This window comes from Camelus bactrianus, chromosome 20, assembly GCF_048773025.1.
Source record: "Camelus bactrianus isolate YW-2024 breed Bactrian camel chromosome 20, ASM4877302v1, whole genome shotgun sequence".
NCBI lineage: Eukaryota > Metazoa > Chordata > Mammalia > Artiodactyla > Camelidae > Camelus > Camelus bactrianus.
Window position 1 is genome coordinate 39,433,058 of NC_133558.1, and position 19,559 is coordinate 39,452,616.

Genomic DNA, 19,559 nt, shown 5'->3' on the forward strand with positions numbered 1-19,559 from the left:
AGTTATGTAATTTTTGCCATTTTAAAAAATGTGTTTTCTGGTTGTTTTTAAAAATAATTCCCTGTTCTTTTCTTCTTCTTTTAGTCTCCTCCTTTATGGTTTTCAATAACCTTTCTCATTTTAATTATGATATGTCTTGGTGTATTTGCTTTATTTTGTTTAGGACTCTCTGTGCTTTCTGTACCTGAATGTGTTTCCTTCTTCAAGTCCCACTGTGACTACTTTGTTCAAATGTCCATTCTGGGGCAGCTGAAGTCATCAACCAAGTCATTTTGTCTGCTTGATTATTCAGCACTTCTGAAGTGGAGTTCTTTTCGCCATTGAATTATAATACAAAAATCTTCCACAGACTTCTGTGCCAGAACTTCTTGTCTTGACTACTCTAATCCTTCCCTTTTCCAGTCCAAATGATATTCTGTAATACACGTAGACAAGTGTTTAACAAGACTTGTAAACAAATGTTCCTTAAAATCTAGTTGCAAAGTACTTTCTATGCACGATACTTAGTGATTTCAAGACATACCCATTCTGTAATAAATGCAGTTAAGAGTTTAACAAAATGTTTAAGAAAAAAAGTTCTTTAAAATAATTGCATTCTATATAGTGATTTTTTTGTGAGTGCACGTGATTCCCAACCTGTGATGAGTGTAGTGATACACTGAACAATTCTAACAATATGCTTTAGATGCTACATGCTAACTGTTAGCTGCACAGTGTACTTTCAGTGAATCCAAGTGACTTACCCATTCCGAGAGGAGTGTAATGAAGTCTTTCACAAGACTTGTAAGCAAATGTGTTTTAGAAGCTAATCACTAACCACATTCTTCACAGATTTCTTTCTATAAAATTAGTCAATACCTATTCTGAGATGCACTCAGCAGACTGTTTCACAAGACTCGTAAGAAAATTTCTCTAACAAGCTAGTGGCAAAGAGTGTTCTGTACAAGCTTCCCATTCTGGGAGATGTCCAGTGAAGTTTAACAAAACTTGTATTAAAATATTTCTTACAAAGATGTTGCAGACTCTTCTTCACAGAGTTCTATCAGTGAATCCAAGTGACAGAATGCAAATCATTCTGTCATTTTAGCATCAAATGTTTAAGAAGACTGTAATATAACATTTCTTACAGTCTACTTATAAACTGTGCTGTGTTCTTTAAGTGAATCTAAGACATAACCATGCTGTGATAGACTTAAGTTTAGTGTGTAACAAGACTTGTAAGAAAATGTTTTTTAGGAGATAATTGCTAACTTCTTTCTGTAGTTTTTTTTTTTTTCCAGTGAACGCAAGTAGCACACATTCTATGATGTGTTAGTGAAGTGTTTAAAAAGATTTGTAAGAAAGTGTTTCTTACAAGGGGGTTGCAATTTGTGTAATTCACAAGCTGCTTTCTGTGAATGCAGGTGGTGCCCATTCTATGGTGGCTATACCCAAGTGTGAACTGGCCTTCTTTTGAAACATTTCTTACAAAATAGTTGCAAACTATTTCTGCATTCGGTTCTATTGGTAAATCCAGAAATTAACCATTCCCTGATGCCTGTAGTGAAATGTTTAGTAAGACTTGTAAGAAAAACAACCTATTTCTAAACTGCATTGAACATTGCATTCTTTTAGTAAATCCAAGTCATACCCATGACTATTCTTTGATACATGTAAGTGAAATTTTAATAAGACTTGTAAGCAAATGTTTTTTAGAAGTTCTTTGCTAATTGTATTCTATACAATGTTATTTCTGTTACTGCAAGCAATACAACACCCATTCTGTAATGCCCTTCTTGAATAGTTTAACTAATCTCGTAAGAAAATGTTTGTCACAAGCTAGTTGAAAACAGCATGCTGCCCAATGTCCTTTCAGAAAATCCAAGAAGTACCCATTTTGTGATGGATGTAATGAAGTAATTTAGAAAATTTCTAGTAAAATATTTTTAAAGAGTAGCTGCAAACTGTTACACATGTTTTTTCAGCCTATTAAAGGAACATCCGTTATGTAATGCTCACAGTGACATGTTTAACAAGACCTCAAATAAAATGTTTTCAGGAGCTTACTGGTAGCCGAGTTCTACACAGGGTCCTCTCTGTGGGAGCATGTTATACCTATTCTGTGATGCATGAAGTGAAGTGTTTGACAAGACTCCTAATAAAATGGTTAATACCAGCTAGTTGCAAACTATGTTCTGCACAATGTTCAATAATTGAATCCAAGAAATATGTATTCTGTGATTCCTTTAGTTAAGGGTTTAAGAAAACTTTTGGGAGGTATAGCTCAAATGGTAGAGCACATGCTTAACATACACAAGGTCCTGGGTTCAATCCCCAATACCACCTCTAAAAGTAAGTCAATTAAATTACCTCCCCACCAAAAAAAATTTTTCAATACAATTTAAAAAAAATTTTTTTTAACTTTGAATCAAATGTTTCTTACAGTGTACTTGAAAGCAACATTTTACATTGTGTTTGTAAATGTAATGCCCATCCTGTGATCGTGTAGCGTAGAAACAAGACCTGCAGAAAATGTTTCTAACAAGCTAATTGCAAAATGTAGTTGCACAGCTTTTGCAGTGAGCTTAAGTGATGCCCATTCTCAAACAAGGTAGTTGCAAACTTCATTCTTCACTAGGCACTTACAGAGAACGCAAACAATACTCAGTCTGAGAACTGCGTAGTGAAGTATTTTATAATATGAAACTTTTAATGACTTTGTAAAGCAGCTACTTGTTACCTGTGCTTTATAGTCTTCTAACTGTGCGTGCAAGTGGCAAACGTTCTCTGAAGCATGTAGTGCCGTGTTTGCCAAGACTTCAAACACATTTTTTTACAAGCCAGTTAGAAGGAAAAACACGAGTAAAAATCATCTATATCTAAAATAAGCAGAATACGATGGCAAAAACAGTAAATGTTGTGAAGGGGTGTAAAAATGCAAGATTGTTGAAAGGTATTTGAAATTAAGAGATCAGCAAATTAAAATAACCAAGTACATAAATAGGTTGCTACGTATAAAATATATGGTGGCCACAAACCAAAATTCTATTATGGATACAGACACACACACACACACACACACACACACACTCAAAATGGTTTAAAGACTTAAATGTAAGACAAGACATGATAAACCTCATAGAAGGAAAAATAGGCAAAATATTTTCTGAAATAAATCTCAGCAAGGTTCCCCTAGGGCAGTCTACAAAGGCAATAGAAATAAAACCAAAACTAAACAAATGGGACTTAATTAAATTTACAAGCTTTTGCACAGTAGAGGAAACTATAAGCAAGACAAAAATGACAACATATGGAATGGGAGAAAATATTTGCAAATGATGTGACTGACAAGGGCTTAATTTCTAGAATATATAAATAGCTCATACAACTTAATAACAGAAATACAAACAACACAATCCAAAAATGAGCAGAAGACATAAACAACCAATTCTCCAATGAAGACATACAAATGATCAATAGGCACATAAAAATGCTTAATATTGCTAATTATCAGAGAAATGCAAATCAAAACTACAATGAGGTATCACCTCCCACCAGTCCAGATTGGCCATCTTTCAAAAGTTCACAAATGATACATGCTGGAGAGGCTGTGAAGAAAAGGGAACCCTCCTATACTGTTGGTGGGAATACAGTTTGGTGCAGCCAGTATGGAAAATAGTATGGAGAGTCCTCCAAATAAACTAAAAATAGACTTATCATTTAATCTAGCAATCCCATTCCTGGGCATATATCTGGCAGGATCTCTAATTCAAAAAGGTACATGCACCCCAATCTTCATGGCAGCACTATATACAATAGCCAAGACACGGAAACAACTTAAATGTCCCTCAACATATGACTGGATAAAGAAGCTGTGGTATATTTATACACTGGAATATTACACAGCCATAAACAAGAATGAAATAATGCCATTTGCACCAACATGGATGGACCTGGAGATCATCATTCTAAGTGAAGTAAGCCAGAAAATGGAAGAAAAATACTGCATATCATTTATATGTGGAATCCAACAAAAAAAAAAAAAACAAAACAAAACGAATGAATAAAAGAGAAAAGACACTAATGACCTTATCTACAAAATAGAAGCAGACTCATACACATAGTAAACAAACTTATGGTTACAGGGGGAAACGGGGAGAAATACATTGTATGTTAAAGATGTGCAAATGTTAACTAGTGTATATCAAATAGATAAACAATTTCTTTCTGTTGAGAACAGGGAGCTATATTCAGTGTCTTGTAGTAATTTATAATGAAAAAGAACATGAAAACAAATATATGTGTGTATATGTATGACTGAAACATGATGCTGCACACCAGAAATCGACACATTGTAACTGACTATATTTCAATTACAAGAAAAAGGCTAGGAAGTGGGTCACTTAAGGCAGAAACTTGTTTTTTTCATATGGCTCATGAAATGTGTTATATTAAAGGATTCAGCAGATATGAAAACACAGCATTCGGTTTGAATTATGACACAAGGGCCTCCCTGAGATGCTGTAAGAATATCAAGGGCCATGTGGTTTTGTAGCACTGCTTTTCTCATCATAGAAAGCTCAGAATTCAGCATGCTAATAGCCTGATTGCTATCATTTAAAGCCTGTTGAGTGAATTTTTTTAAAGCATGTAATTCAATGTGGCTGATTATATTTGCCAATCCCATTGAAGGTGCAAAAAATTGCTGCTAATTGATAATACCAGTTGGATACTGACCTCTTGACCCACTGGGCTCATACCAGTAAAATGCTTGAAGCCATCTCTAAATTGTTATGTATATGACCTTAGGTCCAAGGGAATCCTAGTGTACATCTTTCTGTCCATCCTGGTGGAAGCCAAGGCCATAAATTAGTACTACGAATCCACTGAGTTTGATTAGATGTAAAACCCAGTGAATCTCTGGCTGTCTGACCCCGTCTGTTCCATACCAATCACTATCCCTAAGGGTAAGGATGAGTAGGTGCTGTTCACTAGGTACACAGCCCAGTTTCCTGATGCTATTGGGCTGATTAGCCTTAGTATGATTTAATGTCCCCAACAGAGAGGAGTCTTTAAGCTTAAAAGACCATAACCTGGTGTAAACCACATAAATCCGTCCCATGATTATAGGAGGTCTCCTTCTAATATATGGGCGGTTACAGTCTTCAGTTGAGACTTAGTTCATTGTTCTGACTGAGCTTGAGTGACCCTATTAAAACATTCATACTTATGGCCAGGATCAGAATAGGTATTATTAATTGGCCAGGTGGGGGAATCCCACCTTGTAATATCAATTGTAGCCTGGACAGAGCTGAGCTTTCTTTCTTCTAAAATAAATTTCCTAAGGGCTAGACAATCAGAATCCTAGAGAGGAGGAACCCCAAGGTAACCCAGAGGTACTAGACACAGGTGATTGGCCACAAACCCAACAATTGATTGATTATTAAAATTAGCATAGGATCATGCCCAGGATAAAAATACATTTGATTCCTACGCAAAGGTCCAAGAAGTTAAGAAAACACTATAAATGATCTTACAACTCAGGTCCAGCATTTTGGGTAAACTGTCCACATCTGATGTCATCTTCTTCTCATCCTGGTGTGAGTGTAGTTTCTCTTCTGTTTGAGTATCATTTTAAGATGGGTTTGAAGTCAGCAGTTTTCTCTATAGACCAGTCTGGTACAGGGCCCATTTTTAGATGGAACTATGAATCCAAGAGTCAATTCCCTTAAGTTTTGCTGCCCATGAGCTAGTTAAGAGTACCTGGTGAGGGTCTCTCCACCTAGGTTGCAGTCTTTTAGGTGAGGTCTTTTCCAATATACATAATGCCCTGATTGTAGATCATGGGGTATCTGATCTTCATCCAAAGACTGGTTACTATGGTAAGCTTCAGAAACAAGCTTAGAGTGTCCTTTGAGAAGCTCAATTAAGCTTTTACAATAATGTAACATGTCCCCTTTTAATAATATAGGTTCATACAATCCTTCATCTAATCTCATTGTTCTCCCCGTGATCATTTCCAAAGGAGACAAATGATGATTTCCAAAGGGGGTGGACTTGAGGTTGAGGAGGGCCACTGGAAGGGCCTTTGGCCAAGGTGAAGAGTAAACATCTAAAGTTCAATTAGGTTTTAATTGTTCCATTTATTCTTTCTACCAACCCAAAGGACTGGGGGTGACAGGCACAATGGAAATTTAGCATAATAGGCCAAATTTTATACATTTCTTTAATAATTTGTTCAGTAAAGTGGGTTCCTCTATCACTATGTATTTCTGAAGGGACTCCCTGAATAGGAACCACCCTTTCTAAAATTAATTTGCCTACTGACTGTGCAGTGGCCCTTCTTCATGGAAACACCTCAACCCAGTGTGAAAACACGCAAATCGTAACGACTGTGTACTGATAACCTTGAGAAGGAGGCATTTGGATGAAATCAATCTGCCAAGTTTCAGAGGGACATGCAGGCAATGGAAAGCTTCCTTGAGAACTATGAAATGGCTTTCCTGGGTTGTATTTTGGACACATGATGCATCTAGAATAAATTTTCTGAGCTATAGTGAAGAAAGGCTTCTAAAAATACTGTTTCCCCCACAAAACCTTCTTATCTGGATTCTAATGCGTTAACTCCTGAATATATTGCAAAATGTGGTATTGAGCTCCAAACAGCAGGATAGGCTTTCTGTCTGGGCCTATCCAGAGCCCTTTATTGGAACTGAACCTTCCTCCTTTTTGTTTCTAAGCATCATTTTCTCCTATCAGTGACATTCTCTGAAAAGTTTACAGGGTGTCTGTAAGGTTATTGGGAGGCTGAAAAGAAAAAATGGTTGTTAGTTCATTGTTATCATTTTGCAGAGCTGCTGTCTTGGTGGCACGATCAGCCAAGGAGTTCCCTTTTGCTTCTGTGGTATCAGCCTTTGAATAGCCCCGTACCTTAATAATAACTAACGCCCTTGGTAACAGAATTGCATCCAATAATCCTGCAACCTGGCTCCCACTTGTAATTGGCTGTCCTGAGGATGTTAAAAATCCCCTTTGTTTCTAACGTAGGCCAAAATCCTGTGCTACCTCAAAAGTGTAGTGGCTGTCAGTGTCAATGTTCATGGACTTCCTTTTGGCCGATGGGTAGACTCTTGTTCGTCCTACTAATTTAGCCTGTTGGGCAGAAGAGACATTAAGTTAAGGGGCTTTCTTCAAGGATTGGCATTGGAGAGATGACAGCATAACCAGCCTGATACTTTCCATGAGGTCCTTGCAGATAGGAAATGACAGTGAATAATATAGAGTCAGGATTATCCCTAGGGCTTTCTCAGAGATCAATCCTGGGAGGTAAAAGGCGGGCAATTAAAAGAACACAATCACGTTTCTCATCATTGATGTCTGACTGCTCCAGTAACAAGTTAGCTGGGTAAGCTTGCTACACGTGTGAAGACTTACATTCGGTGAGAGCAAGATAATTCCACGGGTGCTTAGTCAACTTGCTGGGTAATGTCGTGTGTGATGAGAGTCGAGCAAGGTTTCCATAGAGTGAAGAATACGGGCAGTGACAGGGTGACTCGTGACTATCTCTTCTGTGCTCTGACACAGCACAGCATAGCTGTGACAGCCCAGAGGCGGGGGGGGAGGCCCCTGCCTACTGAGCCTAGCTGTTGGCTATAGGACCCTATTGGCTCCTATAGGTGGTAACCACCATGTTGCTGGGTTAGTACCCCTAGTTCAGTCCCCCTGTCCTCATGAACAAAGACAGAGAAGGGTTGATCATAATTTGGATGGCTCAGGGCCGGGACCTTGGCCTGAAGTCTTTTTAGGGTCTCCATGGCTTCAAAATGTTCTATGTCCCAGCAAAGACATTCAAGTTGGTCTTATTTGAGTAAATTATATACTGGCTGAGCTATTCATGGGAAATTTGGAATCCAGTTCCTACAGTAGACTGCTAGGCCCAAATTTAACCCCCTTAATTGCCTTTTTGTCCACTGGGCAGGGAAGGCTAGAATGCCTTTCACTCTATCCAGACCTATCAAATGTCCTTTCGATATCCTACGTCCTAAATGTTTTACACTAGTCTTGCAGAATTGTAATTTCTCTTTGGACAATTTATGTCCCTTTAAGGCTAGCTTCTGAAGTAAATACAGGGTGTCTCACTGACTCTTTATCAAAGAATTTGAACACAGCAGCAAATCATCAGTGTATTGTGTCAAAACTGACTTGTGAGGAAAGTACTGATCATCTAGGTCTGCTTTTAGTATCTGGGAGGAGTAAGTGGGGCTTTCAGCGTAGCCCTGTGCCACTGCAGTCCATGTGTATCGCCTCTCACTCCAAGTCAAGGCAAAAGGATACTGATCATCTGGATGGATGGGAACACTAAAAAATGTGCCACAGAAAGAAGTCACTGCTTTTAGGAATGTAGGATAGTACGGTAAGAGGGTGTGACACTAAAGAATGATAAGGAGTAATAATAACATTGATGGATCCCAAACCTTGTACAAATCTCCAACCCTTGCCGTTAGCTTATTTAACCAGCAGGATGGGGGTGTTACAAGGGCTGGTGCGAGGCATGATAAGCCCTTTCTCAATGCAAGCTGTTTTCAAAGATCTACTCCTTCTATGGTCTCCTGTCTTAGTGGATATTGACAAATATTCTGTTCTTTCCCATCCTGAGTTCCCTCAGGGGGCACCCTTGGGGGTGGCTGCAGAGGCTGGGCTGCCTGCTTGTCAGCATCCTGAGTCCCCTCTGCTCTGCCAGGAGCGGCGATAGTGGCTGATGACTTGATGGCCACAGCATCCTGTGTTTACTGATATGGCTTGCAACATTTTTCATTCACAAAGGCATCCTGTCTCCTGCCAAATTAACATATTTGATGACTTGAAATGCCAGAGTCATCACAAGGGCTGACTGTGACCTCAAGAACAGGTGGCAGACCTCACCCTCCTCTGGGTACACAGAGCACACAACAGCTGCCAGAGCCTGCTGGCCATTCACAGTCAGAAAAGCTGGACTCCCAGTGGCTGGACTCCAAGCCCAGAGGTAGGGACGGAAAGGATGGAAAGTGTCCCTCTAGGAGTCACTACTGGATTTTGCTTTTTGAAATAAAGCTTTTTGGGGGTAAAACTGGTTACATTAGTCTCAGTGTGCTGGCTAGAATAAACACAAGGTCACCAAATGTATAAATTATTGCTGCGCTGGAGAGGGGAATCCACTGGGGGGGAGGTTGTTCCTTCATCTGAGAAATCATCACAAATCAGTGTAACTGAAATCTGGCACCTCTCTGAATTAGCAGCGGCTACAAAAACTGCCCAACACTTCTGAGCCTCAAAATGAGGCGTCATAAACCCTAAAACAAATTTCCAGTTTGGTTTGCAGACATCTTTTTTGACTGTGGCAATGTTTGCAAAGGTAATTGAACATGGACATGTTTTAAAATAATAATTTATTGATAGAAAACTTATCAGGAATGAATGAGTCCTAATTTACACTTGTAGTAAAGCATACTATAAAACTGGCCACCCTGACGAAATAACGAATACATAATTTACATATGCTTATAAAAACTTTATAACAATAAAAATAACCAATTACCAGAATGACATCACTTTCTGCTATTAAATACAAAGCACTCCCAGGTAACGTCTACATATTCTTGCATCTTGCATTTCTTTCTTAAAAGTGCATTATTGCGTAACAACATATAAAAATACATTTTGCATTTCTCCATATATTTATAAATATATTTATTTTCAATTTATCAGTAGTATACAGAGCTAATAGCACATTTTTTGGATATACTCATTTACATGGCAATAATGTGTTACCTGGTTTATTTTGGCTTATCCAAAATTAAATTAGAATGACATTAGGAGCCCAAATAATGAAAAAAATCAAGATCCTTTTCTCCAGCATCCTTTACGATAGAGGGGTAAGACAGTAGAGGTCTGTCCCATCGAGGTGGGGCCAAGCTGGTGGAGTAGGAGGACCCGGAGCCCACTTCCCTCCAGCAGGAACAACCAAAATTACACGCAGAGACACTACCGATTAGAAAAACAGGAAGATGAGCAGAAAAGACCTTCTACAGCTAAAGATACAAAGAAGGAACCGCAACACAATGTGTAGCAGGACAGTCAAGACCCATATATATGCCCAGGTGGCTGACCCACAAATGGGGCGACAATTACAATTGCAGAGGGTCTCCCCAAGGAGTGAGGTGTCTGAGCTGCACGTCGGGTCCCCAGGGTCCTGCTTCAGGAAGAGAAGCTTCCAGGGCACTTGGCTTTGAAGGCCATCAGAGCTTGTTTTAGGCAGAGACAGAGGGCAATGGAAAATAGAGATCCCATTCTTAAACGGTACATACACTGAACATTGTCTGGGGTCAGTTCGTTTTGCTGTGTTTTTTTGAATGGGGAGGGGAGCCCAGGTGTCCTTAAGAAGCCGTGGTCCGTGCTGAGAGCTTAGATGGCAGGGACCGGTGCTCTGCTGCGCCCCTGCACCCGGCAGCCCGACGCGCGCCCGTCTGACGGAGTGGCCCTCGCTTTGAATGAAACCGTCGCATGCTGTACTGTGCAGTCATGTTGCTGATTTCCCTTTGAAATGTAAAATATTGCAAGCTTTGTTTGTTGCCGTTTTTTAAAGTGGTAACATCTTAATACAAAGAAAACCCTTTTTGTGGTTGTAAGGTTTAGCTTATAAATCATTCAAATTGATGTGAAAGATCGCCAGGTCACTGTTAATGACTTAGTTTATTAAGAATATATGTGTTTTTGTAAAGGAAAAGCAATTGTGCATATTTAATCAGTACGATATGTCTCTTTTGCAGAAATAAAATGCTGCTTAGAGGTTCTCTTTAAATGTTTTTTATTCTCGTGCTCAGCTGCACTTTCTGTTACTCTGTGGAATGTTCTGTACAAAGCTGTACAGTTGTGCTGTTGAGATACTTTGGGTTTTTAAAATCGGGACTTAGCATATTTGACCATGTTAAAAATAGTATTTTTGTTATTAAAAAGTCAATTGCATAAAATTAAAAAAACAAAAGATATGTACAGAAACCTCACGTACCCCATGACCCAGGGCAGGGGCAGTAACCTGAAGGGAGCCGGGCTCAGACCTGCCTGCTGCTCTCGGAGAGTCTCCCAGGGACGCAGGCTGCACCCGGAGCTGACCCTGGGGACACAGACACAGGAGGCAGCCACGATGGGGGCTTGTTCTACCACAGGAGCACTGCTGCTGGCAAGAACAATTTTTGAATCCATCCCCACACACCTTAGCCTCCGGACCTGGCCCTGACCTGGCCCTGACCTGGCCCTACCCACCAGCCAGTCAACACCAGTAACAAGGTGCCTCAGGCCAGACAGGGACACAGCTCCACCTTCCTTAAGACCTCCTGAGCCCACTCCTAGCCTGGAGCCACCAGGGGGCCTGGGGCCTGGCTCCACACACCAGTACATGGCACTAGATCCTGGACCCCAAGGGCCTGGGACCCAACTGCCCACCAGTGAGCCAGCACCAGCTTTAGAATCACCAGGCCCTTTATCCAGAGAGCCCGGCCCTGGCCCCACCCACCAGCGAGAAGACACTCGCCCCGGGATCCACCCTCACCCCTAGTGGGCAGGCATCAATCAGCTCGGGGCCCCCTGGGTCCCAGCCTTTCTCTCCAGGAGGCTGATACCAGCTCCAAGATACCTAGGAGCCCTCAGCCACCTGCCCACACACCAGGGGGCCAACACCAACTCTGGGACACTGCAGACCCCCAGTCAGCCATGTCAAAAGCTGGTCCTGCCCGACAGCAGGCTAACACTCTATCCGGTACCCCTGGCCCCTCAATCACCCACTCCCTGGCTCACCTCATCAGTGGGCCAGCACCAGCCCCAGGACCTCGGGGCCCCATCACAGTGGCTGGCAGCCTCCACACAAGGCAGGGTGATCAGTCAATCTGGGGGCCCTTGCTCTGAGCCTCCTCCTTCTCTGAGTGCCACCGCCAGTCTGGGCGCCTTGCCCTCGCCGCCGAGCCCTAGGAGTGTGGCTGGTTCTTGTCCTTCCTCCCAGCTGTGGCTCTGCATCCCAGGGAAGGAGGCCCAAAAGGGGCTCGGCAGATGGCTCTCCTGAGGCCCCAGGGAGCCTGGCGGCATGTCCAGGAGAGCCTGGAAATCATCTTCCCCAAGGGGTGCTTCCACGGTGGCCAAAAGTCCCTCTTCCTGGGCATTGGTGCTTAGAAAATGCTGTGCCTTTTCCAGAAGCCCTGTGTCTGACAAAAGTTCATCTAAGAGGCTGGCTGAGCATCTGGGGCCTGGGGGCTGGTGCTGTGGGTCCAGCGGAGGAGATGTGTCTTCACTCGGGTCCTGCTGCTGCCAGGCGTGCGTCTCAGTCCATCCAGGCTGCAGAATCACCCCGTGGGTGGCGCACAGCTGAGCCGGTTTCTGCAAGGGCTGTGAGGATTGCTGCGGTCGGAGGTCAGGCTGCGGGGCGCCTTGGAGCTGGAGTGTGCAGGCTGTTGGGCGGGCAAGCTCCTTCTTGGGTGGAGGGCATGATTGCTGCATGAATGGGTGTGAGCCCCCCTCCTGGACTCGGTCCTGCTGAGGAGCCACAGGGGACTCTCCCCAGAGGTGGAGGGTTCTCTGCTGCCTGCACAGCCGGGGTGGGCTGGACCACCAGGAGCATCAAGGCTGGCCCACTCAGCCACTAGAGAGAGCACAAGGTGCAAAGAAGCTGGACGATGAAGGAGGGGCTGCTGCGGCCAAGGACTGGATGCTCTGGAGTGGATCATATGGAGGACAGTGATGAGCGCTGTTGTGGACAGTGGGCAGGGGCTTTGGCCCGACAGCACAGTGAGGGCTTATCTGGCACTGAGGCCTTCTGCCTTGGCCTTCCCAGGCCCACCTCCGCTCCGCTCCAGGTGACGAGCTCCCTGGCTCTGAACTCATATCTAGGGAAGACAAGACAAAGGGGGACAGGTGCATCAGAAGCAAGACATTCTGGATGGATTTGCCTCCAGCCACCGTGATCTGACAGGCACTGGGCCACAACAGTGCCTTCTAGTAGGCCTTGACCCAAAGCGATTTGACCTCCACCTGTCCCCAGCCCTTGTAAATGAGGGACAATGTCAGAGCCACACTGGACCCCTGGCTTCTATGAGAGATCCCCCATTGACTGGCTGGACCGTCAGGCCCTGTCACGGGCTGTCCAGCACGTCCTCCACCCTCCCCCATCTGGAAATGGATGCCTTCAGGTCAGCCACCTCAGTGAATTCCTATGGCGAATCACACCCACCCCACCCCCCACCCCCACCCCCTCACCCCCCACCCACACATCCAAAACCATCGCAAGAGCCTACGTATACTCAGCACCTGGGCAGGGGTAAGCGGCCCTCCTGCCTTGGCACAAATCACCTTCCACCCACTGAGAACTCACCTGGACTCGAGGTTCGGGGGGTCCTGTTTGACGAGCCAGCTCTTCCACGTGGGTGATGCCAGGAAAGCGGGCCCTCTCAAAGGCTTGCACGAGGATCCTTGTTTGAGAGGGTGAGATGAATGCCTGCTTTCTCTCGGCCTCTTTTGGGCGGTGATCTAAAGGAGCACACACAAAGAGGAGAGGGCATGGAAGCCCAGGCGCATTCAGTGCAGATGCTCCACGGCAACATCGTGACAGGTGTACATGGAATGTCACAAACAGCTACGGGTCTCTGTCTCCATCTCTATAGCTTATTCTTGTGTGTAAGTACACACAGGCACAGCACACATGCACAAATATTTTTTCCAGAACCACCTTTCTTGCCACTGAGTGCTCTGAAGTTCTGTTGGACCAACACTGGATCAATGCTAGCTAGGGAGCCCTAGGGAAAACCTGCCAAGGGGATGGAAGAAGGGAATTCTGCGCTTGCTGACAGTTCTAGGGACCAGAAAGTTCAAAGCCAGGAGGAGGGTACAGCTCAAGTGGTGGAGCGCATACTTGGCATGCATGAGGTCCTGGGTTCAATCCCCAGTACCTCCTCTAAAAAATAAATAAGTAAATCTAATTACCTCTCGTTACCAAAAACAAAAACAAAAAAGAACAAGTGAATATTAAAAACATTTTTTAAAAAAAGAAGGTTCAAAGTCTTTCTGGCCACACGTCACCCCACCCTCCAAACAGGGGCTTGATGCTCATATCTGGAACACTGCTGGGGCAGGAACCAGATATCCTTGTTTCCTCTTTTAAGTATTTTCTGCCACACATTTGCCACCCATGTTCAGAGGTGATTCTGAATTTTGTGGGGTCTGTGATGGGGAAGGACTGGCAGAACCCTGGAGCTCTCTCTTTTATTAATTCCCCTGTGGAGGATTCCCCTGAGGAAGGAAGTGAGTCAAAAATAGCTGTGGGTGGGGTTCTGGCCTCCCTGGGGACCAGAGGGACTGATCCCACAAAGGCAAAGCCAGCAAAGAGGGACTGGAGGGAAGAGAGATGATCTGAGTTGAGGTTAAGAGGCTGGGTATTTTTTTAAAGGAAGCAGATTTGGGGGGGGTGTGGTAGGGCACAATAAAAGTTAATTCTGTAGTTGAATTTTTCTCTTTATTCTGCTCCGGCACCAGCTCCAAGTCTCTTGCTTATGAAGAGCCAGAAGGAAGGACCAGTCAGGGACTAGAGAGAGGCCCACCTCTGTTTTATCAGCATCTCTGGTGCCAGAGCCAATGTCACCTCCACCAGCTGCTCCTGTGGTGGGACAAGCCACATTCGCTCCAGTGGGAGTGGGCTTTGATCCAGAGCAGCTGGGACCTTACACTCTAGTGCGTGTTCCATCTCCAGCTTCAAAAGTGAGAGACAGAGCCAGCTCCAGCCCCAGAGGCTCCCTGCCCCTGGTACGTGACCAGGAGGAAGGGGACAAGGAAGGAGCCATCTGAACGCCCTGCCTCCCCCCAAGGCTGGCAGCAGAGCTCTGCCCGATGGATGCACTGAGTGGGTGGGATGTCACAGGGGGGCTGGGCCAGGACTTCCTTTTGTAATAAGCTCCCCCACCCAGGCCTTTCCATGATCCTGACTCCAGGGACCAGGGTCCAAATCCCCAGCTCCACCGCCTGTCAACCATGTGACCTGGGCAACTTCCTTAAAAACCCCAAGCCTTCTTTGTCCACCTGAGGTCAGTAGGGATGGGCAATAATAGGACATCCTGCACAGAGTGGTTGTGCAGATTAAATGAGGTGGAACAGACAGAACAGTGGGGGGGGGCCTGGCCCACTGGTTGGGGGATGGAGTTCACCATGGTGCACCCAGCAACTGGCCCAGAGGCTCAGCCACCCCAGCACTTAGCACACTTCTGAAGTGCACTTAGCCACATGGGAGAGAAACAGACACAGCCCGCGGGTGTAGCTGCCACAGGGAACGTGCATCTGATCGGGGAGTCAGAATGTGCATTCTGTGAATACAAATGTGCATCTGAACGTGCGTCTGAATAGGGAGACAGACCAGAGGGTGGCCCGGATGGGTACAAGGCACCCCACTGGGTTAAGCAGAATTGAGCTGCCTTCTAGTGAGGATAGGATTGCTGAAACGCCCCTCTACTTTACCCATTGATACTGGGTCCTGTGGGTACTGATTTTCACAGTCAGTGTGATGCTGGTGTCCTCAGTGTACAGAGAGAAAACCAGGGGTTCCCACAGGGCTCTGGCCATGTCCTCTGCTTCCTGAACCCCAACTCTGATTGGTGACCCCTGACTGGGATGCAGAGGTGGAATGTGGCAGATCATGTGACACCCCCTTTCTCCCAGGGGGTGTTGAAGAAAGTGGCTCCCTCTCAGTGCCTGGGCTCCACCCGGTCCCAGAAAAGCAACCCTGGCAATGAGCACATGGTACCACCATCCATGCCACTATCACCCAGCTCAACAGTGTGGCCACCTGTGTCATCACCACCCACCTCAGGGACCAAGCGTGGTGGCCCCGGAGAGAGGGCCTGGCTGGTGGGGCACTGGGTCACGGTGGCCAGGGCAAGCGATGGGCCATCCAGCAGAGTCCCTCTCCAGACTCTTGGGAACGGCCTCTTTCCATTACCAGGATGGAAGGCTGTGGTCCAAGCCCCTGCACAGTCCCAGTCATGTCCAATCGGGGTCATGCTGACCTTGACTCTCAGGTCTCAGATGCATCCTTCCTACGCTTCACCTTCCTTGGGCTGAGCTGGTATCATTCCTGTGGATTTTAAACATCCTTCTGTCTTATGTACTGAGTGCCCCCAGGTCCTCCCTGGGCGTGTGTCTCATCCAGGACAAAGGAGGACAGCAAGGGGACTGAAGCTGGAGAAAGCAGGGTGGCAACTTCCCCCCCTCGCAGCCCACCCTGCTGGCCTCCCCAGGGGTGCAAGTCCTCAGGAACCTTCCCTCCCTGCAGGCCCTGCTCTGCCTCAAGTCACTGTCTGAAGGAGACACGGGGGAAGTTTCTGGGTGGGTGGGCGCCTCTCCATAGGAAGTTCAGGGTCAAGGTAGGACCTGTTGTTTGTCTGCCATCTGGGACCTCCTGGGGGGCAGCCAACTTGACAGGCAGGAGCTGGGTGGGGGCTGAGTCTCTAAGCCACCCTGAGAAATAGGCCACTGTTCCTCTTGCTTTAGGAATTGATTTTCTTAATGTCCCAGAAGGTGGAGCCCAGATGGAGAATTTCAGGTTTTCTTTTTGTAACAACAGAAGTCTATGCCCCGTTGAAACTCAGACTTTGAGTTGATATATGGTGTGAACTGGAATAAACGTTTGAGTTTATACCATTTCCATTCCAATGATTAAAAACACACACACACACACACACACACACACATTCTGAATATCTGATTTGGAAAATCCCCCAGGTTCCCATTCTGTTTTATCATTTGCTGAACTGGTGAGGGTGGATCTTCTCAGTAGAAATGGAAATGGAGGCCCCAGGACCAAGGCCAGGGCTCCCTCCCCAGCCCCACGGCACCTTCCTGCCCGGAGAATCCCAGTGAAAAGCCACGTCCAGGCAGTCCGGGCATGCCAGGTGCTCAAATAAAAGGGCTTTGCCCTTTAACTCCTCACACACACACATTTTCCCTGAACTTCTCCCTCCTTCTTGCCCCTCCCTTCAGGAAGAGCTCCTGGAAATGTAAAGAGCTGTGTGTCAAAGCTGAGTCCTGGAGCAGGGGTTTGGTCATCGAGGTAGCATCGAGGTAGGACTGGGGTCTGGAGAGAGGGGGTGGGGCAGGATGTGGTTTTCAGTTTCTCAATTTAAGTGTCTTGGAAAAATCTCCATCTTCTCTGGATCAGCAGGAAAAGGGATGTGCTCTGTCCACATGCAGGTGGAGGGGCAGGAGCCATGGGAATGAGATGCAGGGTGCGTCTGGGCTGCTCTGGGAGGGGACACTGAGATGGCAGCACTAGTGGCTCTCTGGCTCCTGTGCTGGTCCCCCTGCCGGCACGTGGCTTCTTCCAGGCTGCTGGGTGGACAGGGCGGGTGGGGGTAACCTTCCTTCCTGACCAGCCCCGTGTGTCCTCAGGAACCCAGGTCCTTCTGCTCATTCTGTGGCCTGGCCTCCCTGAGCCTGTTTCCGCACCTGGCAAGTGTGAGAACCCCACCTACCCCACGTTCTCCTGAGACCTTGGGGCCAGATGAGGGAAGGGCATCACGCCACATCTCCGAGGGAAGGGCACTGTTCTTGTCCCAAGGATCGGTGCTACAGGGGAATCCTGTGGTCTAGGTGGCACAAGGGCCACCCAGTCCTGGGTCAGAGTGGCCGGAGCAGAGACAGTGGCTGTGACTTCCCACTGTGCCCAAGTCACCGTCAGTGCTGGTCACTCATGGTCAGGACTCCCACCTGGGTCGCTAATCAGGAACAATGCAGGCCCCAGGTGGCTCATGGAAAGGGCCTGGGGACAGGCGGGTGCTTTGTGGATTCTTCCTGAGTGACCTCAGGACCATTATGTGAAAGCGGAAGCCAGATGCCCTGTCCTCTCTCACCCTGTGAGTCAGAGGTGGCACCTCAGGGGTCACACTCCTGAGTGGATGAACAAAGTGTGCTGTGCAGGGGATGTTCTGAGCTGTTCCTGGGGAGGGGAAGGCTTTGGCATGGCCTTGGTTCCAGTCTGGGTGGCAGAGACTCCAGAGGGCCTGAGGAAGGCAGGGACCTCAACCTGGCCTCGAAGGCCCCATGTCCCCTCCATCCACAGCTCCACCCGGACAGGGGCCTGGATGCCACTCAAGAGCCTGGAAGATGAGACTCCTGTCAGTGGTGGGGCTGGGGTTGGGGGGATGCTGTCCCAGGGCCTCTGGCTGAGAAGGGGACGCGGCCTCTCCTCTGTGGGCCCCTGAGCACCTCACTGCCCCACTGCGGGCCTCTGTCTCCTCAGCCCAGAAATGGAGGGAGAATGATGCCGTGGTGCAGGTCTCACAGAGCGGTGATGAGGAGAAAGGAAGGAGGGTGTGAGCTTACTGTCCTGCTTCCCCAGGAGGGATGAGGGTGAGAAAAACAGTGAAGGAATAAAAGTCATCTGGCCCTGAGCTCTCAGGAGAACCTGGGGTAGGTGGGGCTCTCACACTTGCCAGCTGTGGAAACAGGCTCAGGGAGGCCAGGCCACAGCCCCAAGTCACACATCCAGTGTGCGCCTGCGCTGGGATTGTTCTGGAACTGGAGCGTGCTGCAGGGTAACACTGGTACCAGTGCCCGGGTCAGCTGTCGGGGTCTGAGGTCGGGGGCTGGGGGAAATGGGGTGAGGGGGTCTGGCCTCAAGGACTGTCCTCCATCCTGGCAGGAGCAGCAGTCCACAGCCACCACCCCAGCGACAAGCCTCCAGAGGGCCCTGAAGGGGCAGGAGAAGGAGGTGAAATGCCCTGTGGGGGGTGGGCTGCAGGGTCACAGGAGGGCCCCCCCAACTGGAGACCCCCAAACCGGGGGAGGAGGGGCCTTCCTCCTCCAGCCCTGCCTCCGTGGCCACGTTGCTTAAGATCCTCCATCCAAGCGATCAGAAGGAGGGCCTGGAAGAGCAGGTGCAGGATGGACTTGCTGGAGCCAAGTTCAAACACCTGTGACTGGCCAACAGCATGTCTTGGGGGTTGATTAGGAGTCGGGGTTCTTGGAGGGTGAGGGGCAGGGAGGTCAAGGGGAGGCTAGTAAGTGTCCCAGGTTGCTCCACGTGCAAACCATGGGGTGGGCCTGGAGGCTGAGTGAGGGGTTTTCAGGGGATGGTCTGTGGGGGTCCCTGAGAGCCGCACTTGGGTCATCCCTCCCTCAGCAAGGTCCACAGAGACTGGTGGTGCTGGACACCATGGTGGAGGGTGATGTGGATGTGAGTGAGTCTGGGCCAGGAAAGAGCTTCTCTAGATGCAGGAAAAAGGAAAGATCTCGTCCTCTTCAATGTGATGCTTAAGTGCCGTCACTGCCTGTCAACACAGGCAGGGGCTTCCAATGCCAAAATGCTTTAGCAGTGTTGCCAGAACTCCGCCTCCATCACCTAATTACCAAATTGAGACTCAAGAACAGAGCTTTGAATGAATCAGAAAAGACAGCTTTATTTGTTTCCTAGTCTTGCCTCCAAGACTGTGAGCCTGCTGGGGAGAGAAGAAAGGGGGTGTGATAAGAGTTCAAGAGTTCAAGGGGAGGTGCTGGTTCCCATGGAGGTCACATACAGG

General features: G+C 47.0%; 1 protein-coding gene across 3 annotated transcripts in view; it reads left to right on the forward strand.

Annotated features, from left to right (window-relative positions):
* KHDRBS2 (KH RNA binding domain containing, signal transduction associated 2) overlaps positions 1-19,559 on the forward strand; it is a 644,953-nt gene that overhangs the window by 558,893 nt on the left and 66,501 nt on the right. Inside the window, exon 16 of one of the 3 annotated variants that reach the window (XM_074348989.1) lies at positions 17,023-18,422. The exons of 1 other annotated variant lie outside the window; for it this stretch is intronic. The gene's annotated coding sequence lies outside the window, so the exon portion shown is untranslated. Of the gene's footprint in view, positions 1-163; positions 11,048-17,022; positions 18,423-19,559 lie in introns of those variants that run through there. One more of the 3 variants, XM_074348988.1, reaches the window with a different exon arrangement.